Source organism: Mandrillus leucophaeus, unplaced genomic scaffold (genome assembly GCF_000951045.1).
Source record: "Mandrillus leucophaeus isolate KB7577 unplaced genomic scaffold, Mleu.le_1.0 Scaffold923, whole genome shotgun sequence".
Classification (NCBI taxonomy): Eukaryota; Metazoa; Chordata; class Mammalia; order Primates; family Cercopithecidae; genus Mandrillus; species Mandrillus leucophaeus.
In genome coordinates, this window is record NW_012110064.1 from 356,402 (window position 1) to 363,984 (window position 7,583).

The following is a 7,583-nucleotide window of genomic DNA, read 5'->3' on the forward strand; positions in this document are numbered from 1 at the left end:
AAATAGGAAAGAATATGATATGCTCTGAAAGTCTCATTATGCAACACTTCTGAATGTCTTGAACATCATGTCAAAAAGCTAAGGAATTAACATTCTTGTCTTTCATAAATGGTCTTAGATTTGGTAAAATATGACAAATGATAGATTTGTTATTAAGGAATGTGTACCATTGGCACAACCCATCACTTTTTAAATAGTGAAATATTACTTGAATTGCTTGGAAATGTACTAAAAACGTTACTGAGCAACTAAGAATAGCCATGATGCATTTGTTAAATATTACATAAAGACAAGGCAAATAAAGTTGAAATTACCTAGTGGGAAAACAGGATACCTTTAAGCAGCCAGAGTTTCTCACCAATATTTGCTTTGAATAATTTATTTTCCTGCTATCATCCATAATATAAAATTGTATTCAAATTCTACAAAATGTTTTGCCTTTAATAAAAGCAGCTCAAAAATCACAGAGCTTTATAAGGGGTAAGAACTTGAAGTTGGTTTAATGACTCACTTCACAAGATTATATAGTCTCACCTGGTAATTCTTCTAACATCTCTTATAAGGTAAAATATTTTTTGCAGCACAGCACACTTATAATCTTGTTCAATATACAGTTATTTTTATCCAAGAATAAGATGACCTCAAGTCAGTTTGTTTGTATTCCAGGTACACATTGTGTATATCATACAATGTCTTCTTACTTGGCATGAGTTTCGAAGACAAAATATCTTTTTTATTTATTTATTTATTTTTATTATTATTATACTTCAAGTTCTAGGGTACATGTGCATAACGTGCAGGTTTGTTACATATGTATACTTGTGCCATGTTGCTGTGCTGCACCCATCAACTCGTCAGCACCCATCAACTCGTCATTTACATCAGGTATAATTCCCAATGCAATCCCTCCCCCCTCCCCCCTTCCCATGATAGGCCCCGGTGTGTGATGTTCCCTTTCCCGACTCCAAGTGATCTCATTGTTCAGTTCCCACCTATGAGTGAGAACATGCGGTGTTTGGTTTTCTGTTCTTGTGATAGTTTGCTAAGAATGGTTTCCAGCTGCATCCATGTCCCTACAAAGGACACAAACTCATCCTTTTTTATGGCCGCATAGTATTCCATGGTGTATATGTGCCACATTTTCTTAATCCAGTCTGTCACTGATGGACATTTGGGTTGATTCCAAGTCTTTGCTATTGTGAATAGTGCTGCAATAAACATATGTGTGCATGTGTCTTTATAGCAGCATGATTTATAATCCTTTGGGTACATACCCAGTAATGGGATGGCTGGATCATATGGTACATCTAGTTCTAGATCCTTGAGGAATCGCCATACTGTTTTCCATAATGGTTGAACTAGTTTACAATCCCACCAACAGTGTAAAAGTGTTCCTATTTCTCCACATCCTCTCCAGCACCTGCTGTTTCCTGACTTTTTAATGATCGCCATTCTAACTGGTGTGAGATGGTATCTCATTGTGGTTTTGATTTGCATTTCTGTGATGGCCAGTGATGATGAGCATTTTTTCGTGTGTCTGTTGGCTGTATGAACGAAGACAAAATATGTTGATGAGCATCTGTGTTTTTATTATTAAACAGTTTACTTCTTTCTCTTCCTTTTTTTTTTTTCTGGGGACATCTCACTTCTATCTCTGGCATCTTGTTGATTCTCTCTCCTCTCTCTCTCTCTCTCTCTCTCTCTCTCTCTCTCTCACACACACACACACACACACGGATAATGATTTTCTAGAGCTGTGACCATAGGACCTTCTCTCTCTCTCTCTCACACACACACACACACACACACACACACACACTCTTACTTCTTGGTTTTTTGGAAAAACTGCATCTTGCTCTTGTATCTATACGCTGTTATTGTCCATGTCTCCTGAATTATTGTTCCTTATACTTTGCAATTGTCCCTGATTCTGGTCACCTTTAATCTCTTAGTTGTCCTAACATGGATATTTCATTTCTGAAAGCACTTTATGCATCATTCAGTGGCTAGAATATAGAAATTCTTCAGTAAATGTTATTATCGCTACTGTTACTATTATTACTATTTTCATACTCAGGTTTTTCTTTGGTTTTACTCTTGCCTTAATGCTCTCACTATCACGAATTCCTCATTTTGTAGATTTTGCCAAGATACATGAAAGGACTTCTAAAATCTCCCATGTCGTTCCAACACACACATGTATTCCCACGCGCATAATCGGAAACACATATTTATGTGTATGTAACTGTTTCATTATGTTCTATGTCCTTAATATGCTTACATCAGGTTAGCAGGTTTCTGATCAAAATAGATTATCATTTTTAAATTAGTCAATCACATAATTCCACATACAACAATGATATCAAAGTAAAAGTTGTGAAAATTTTATTTTATCATTAGAAGCTCTCTTCATTCAGCTACCACTCTTCATCTGTCACCCAATTTTAACCACAGTTACTTAAGGTCTTATGTAGAATAATTCATAGATTATGTTATCTATCTACTTACCTACCTATCTATTTAATATAAAAATGACACCGTGCCAGGTAGATCATGTGATTCACTCGACTTGTAAAAGTTAAATTTAATGATTTCCATTTAAGACTTTACATCCTGATTGTAGGCACCTTCGATTAATGTTTGTAGATTTCCAATTGTGTCCTGGGCATGTGGCTAGGGTTTTTAATCACCTGAAGTGCTTTTAGTGTATGGAGAATAACATTCCCTACAATTTGTAATTTGTGTAACATATTAATTTTTTCAACATTTAGTATTACTATTTGCTATGGTCTAAATTTCTTGTCCCTGGAAAATGTATATGGGGCTTTCTTCCAAATAGTATTAAGATATAGGATCTTGAGGAGGAGATTAGGTTGTGAGGGCAGATTCCTCAAGAATGGGATTTCTGCTCTAGAAAGTGAGTTTGCCCCTTTTACCACATGAGAACAAAGAAGGCAACGTCTGTGAGGAACAGGCCCTTACCAGACATCATATCTGCTGGTGCTTTCATCTTGGACTTCCCAGCCTACACAACTATGAACAATAAATATCTATTGTTTATAAATTACCCAGTCTAAGAAATTTTGTAATAGCAGCCTGAACTTACAAGAGCATAACTCATAAATAAATCTTATACAGTATACATTTTATAAATCAGGCACTATTCGATATTTAAACATTTTTTTGCAAATGTAGTCAAATCATGATTACACAATATAATTATATATGAAATCTGTTTTAAAAATTCGAAAGCCCTAGTCTCAAGCTCATAAATTCTTATTTAATTTTTGTGTGTTAGTATTTCCACAACTTTCTCAAATGATTCCAACATGCAGTTAAAATTGAGAATGGTTGCTCTAAATATTTTAATGAATTTTGGATTTTTCTTAGCTTTCTTAAAATTTGCTAGTGATTCTAAAATATATTATGATTCTTTTATTTAACCCAGTGCCAAATAATTACATTATCAATACTTTTTAATTAATTTTATTATTTTATACTTATTTTATGTATTAGATTCACAGAACATTTATTTACATAACTACCTGGGTTAGAGAAATATTTATAGCTCTAAAAGGAAAAGATATTTTCTCAACCCAGTCAACATTATACTCTCTGGATTAATGATAGATTGACTGTTGATTGGGACAGTCAATTTATTGGAAGCTAACTTCAAGATGTTTAACATCCACATAAATCTTTATTGTTCTGGGCTTCTGAACATGAAGTTACATCTGTGGATTGTTCTAACCTCACTACCCATCTTTCACTCCCATGTCCATCTGTCTCTTCCCAGTGTATACCTTGTGCATTTACATTAGTTATGTTTTAGCTGCATCTCATTCCAATTAGTAGGTCACACGGATGTTTACATTTCAGAAGTTAAATAGTAGAGGCCACACAACCAGCTGTTGTCATGGAACACTTACTAAGCCATAGCGTTAGACTCATTTTCTATACGGATGATTTCCTATACTGGTTCTGATTAGTACCACTTATTTTGGCCACAGCTTTTCTATTTTCCAAGTTTTAATCTTTTTTTTTAAACTCTTTAATAGTTATCCATATATATACAATTACAGACATTGAGACAAATGTGTATCTATCCATGATAAAGCTACTAAAACAGAACATGTATATATGCAAATATTCCATTACTTATTAAAAATTGTAATTATTTGACAAAGACTAATTACGATGATACGGTTAGGCCTTGTGTCCCCACCCAAATCTCATCCTGAATTGTAATTCCCATAATCTCCATAGATCCAGAAGACCAGGTGAAGGTAATTGAATCTTGGGGGCAGTTCCCGCTTTCTGTTCTCCTGCTAGTGTGAGTTCTCATGAGATCTGATGATTTTATAAGCATCTGACATTTCCCCTGCTTCAGCTCACTCTGTCCTGTCACCCTGTAAAGAAGGTACCTGCTTCTCCTTTGCCTTCCACCATGATTGTGAGTTTCCTGAGGCCTCCCGAGGCATGCAGAACTGGGAGTCAATTAAATCCCTTCATTTTATAAATTACTGAGTCTTGGGTATCCTTCATAGCAGTGTGAGAATGGACTGGACTAATATACACAAACTACTACTTCATTCTTCCTTTTTTATCAATAGCATTTGAAATAATTGATAATAACTAGTGCTTTTTTCCTCTGTCACTATGTTTTAGAATTCTTACAGACTTTACTGGCAATGGAGACATTTATTGTACATTTGGACATTTATTGTTCATAAATAGTCAGGTGTGGTGGCTCACGCCTGTAATCCCAGCACTTTGGGAGGCCGAGATGGGTGGATCACCTGAGGTCAGAAGTTCAAGACCAGCCTGGTCAACATGGTGAAACCCCCGTCCCTTCTAAATATACAAAAATTAGCCGGGCATGGTGGCGGGCGCCTGTAATCCCAGCTACTCAGGAGGCTGAGGCAGGAGAATCACTTGAACCCAGGAGGCAGAGGTTGCAGTGAGCCGAGATCATGCCACTGTGCTCCAGCCTGGCAATAAGAGTGAAACTTTGTTACAAAAAAAAAGTTCATAAATAAAAGAAATAATGGTCAATAGGAGACATGTTATTAAAAAAAAAATCAGAGCAGGAGTAAAATAAAGAAACAATCTGCAAAAATTATTGAAAACAAAACAAATATTTCATGTTACAATATTTCCCTATATGGAAAAATCAGTTCTCAAGAACCTGGCAGGTTACTGCATGGCCAGAATGGGTTCCCATTCACAGGACTCCAGCATCGTTTTCAAGTTGACTCATTTCTCAATCATAGTTATATTGATAAGTTTAACTTGGTTGAAAACAATAACATAAAATGATTAAGACACCAGGAGGCTCTATTATGAGGAGGCGAGGTAATAAAAGCAATGTACAAATGTCTTCTAACAGATCTTGGACAGAGTCAATTATGTCTTATGAAATCATTAAGTCTTATGAAATCATTAAGAAGGTAATGAAAACAGATTTAAGAAATTTGAATCAAGCTAAAAGCAGTAAAAAGCAACAAGTAAATTAAATTAATTTCAAGTCATTGGCCCATGGCAACTTCTCACCTACTGCTTCGCTCTAGGTTCATAAAAGAAAAGAAAAGATTTTTAAAACTTGCAACATTAAAATAATTGGCAGTTTTACTGCATTTTAAGGGCAAAGTTCTCAATATGATTTACAAATTAATTAAATAAATGCTTGGCAACACTAACAGAATATTATAGGGGAAGTCAGAAAAGATTGTTATATAAGCCAATTTATTTCTTTTAGAGAGGCTATTGAAAACACATTTAAAATGTGCTTTCTAACATTTAAAAAATAACAATAAATTAAAGTCAGAAAAAAACTTACCAGTCTCTGAATTTACTGCATCCTTATAATGTATGCTATGAATCTCTAAGGCAGTTTTGTCCAATGGAACTTTTGAGATGACAAAATATTTCATATCTGCACTTGACCAATGCAGTCACCACTAGTCATGTGTAGCTATTCAACAATGAAATGCAACTAAAGTGACTGGCAAACTGAAAATTTAATTTTATTTAATATCAATTAATTTTAAATAGCCATATGTGACTAAGGGTTACTGTATTAGACAACTCTGAAGCCTAAGTTGGATTTTATGAATATTTGAGCTTTTCAAAACAAACTGAGTCTATGCTTGCTGTAATGAATTAATGGAGTTAAAGAACAACAAAATATATCCAGTGAATCTGAGAAATTCAATGTGGAAGTATATGAAGCTAATTTTACAGCATCGGAATAGTTTAAAATGCAGGACAGCCATGTTTGCTTTAGGTGGCAAGGTGACCTTCAATGGAGCCCTAGGCAAATCGTTAAACAAATGGAATACTGTATGGATGTTGATACCGTTTCGATTTGTGTCTCCACCCAAATCTCATGTTAAACTGTAATCCCCAGTGTTGGAGGAGGGGCCTGGTGGGAGGTGGTTGGATCACAGGGGCAGATTTCCCCCTTGCTGTTCTCATGATAGTGAGTGAGTTCTCATGAGATCAGGTTGTTTAAAAGTATATGGCATCTCTCCCTTCACTCTCTTCCTCCTGCTCCTGCCATGTAAGATGTGCCTGCTTTCCCTTTGCCTTTTGCCATGATCATAAGTTCCCTGAGGCCTCCCCAGCCTTATTTCCTGTACACCCTGTGGAACTATGAGCCAATTAAACAAGACTGAGCTGTGCTGTAAGGATAAAATAGATGACAGAGTTCAAAGACCTCATGTGAAACAAAGAATGTGTGTCAACCTTTTTACGTATTGAAGTGCGATTTAGCTATTGGATTAAATACATCTATTATTACATTCAGTTTCACCTGTTTATTTTTACTACTACAACATTTAAGAACACTCATAATACTCACATGGGTAGCTCACATTATATTTCTTTCTTATTATCATTAACTTTTTGTTATTTTTCACTTTTATTTTAAGTTCAGGGGTACAAACGCAAGTTTGTTATATAGGTAAACTTGTGTCATGGGGATTTGTTGTACAGATTATTTCATCACCCAGGTATTAAGCTTAATACTCATTAGTTATTTTTCCTGACCTCCTCCCTGCTCCTACCCTCCACCCTTCAATAGGCCCCAGTGTATGCTGTTCGACTCTGTGTGTCCATGTGTTTTCATCACTTAGCTCCCACTTGTGAGAACATGCAGTATTTAGTTTTTTGTTCCTGTGTTAGTTTGCTTAGGAAAGTCTATCAGACAGCACTGGCCCAGAGGCTCTTGTAAAACAGTGCTTATCTGCCTCTGCTGGAAGTTTGGTTAGGGTCTGTTCTGTGCAGCATCTCTGAAGATAGAATTGCTACTTTCACTCCCTTCCCTGCCCAGGGCAAAAATACTGCCTCATCAGTTTTAAAGAGAGTTGATTTTCCTTCTACGTGTACACTACACACTTTTTTCCCAACATTTTTTCTCATGCATTATTTTATTTCATTTTTAGAATAATCTTAAGGTATAGGCACAGAGCGTTTCAAGAATCCTGAGGAAGAACCCTGAGGATAAATTCTCTGGATAGTTAGGCAAAATGTTATTTAATAAATGACGTTTCAACTGCACTATGGAAAATAAGTAAGAATCT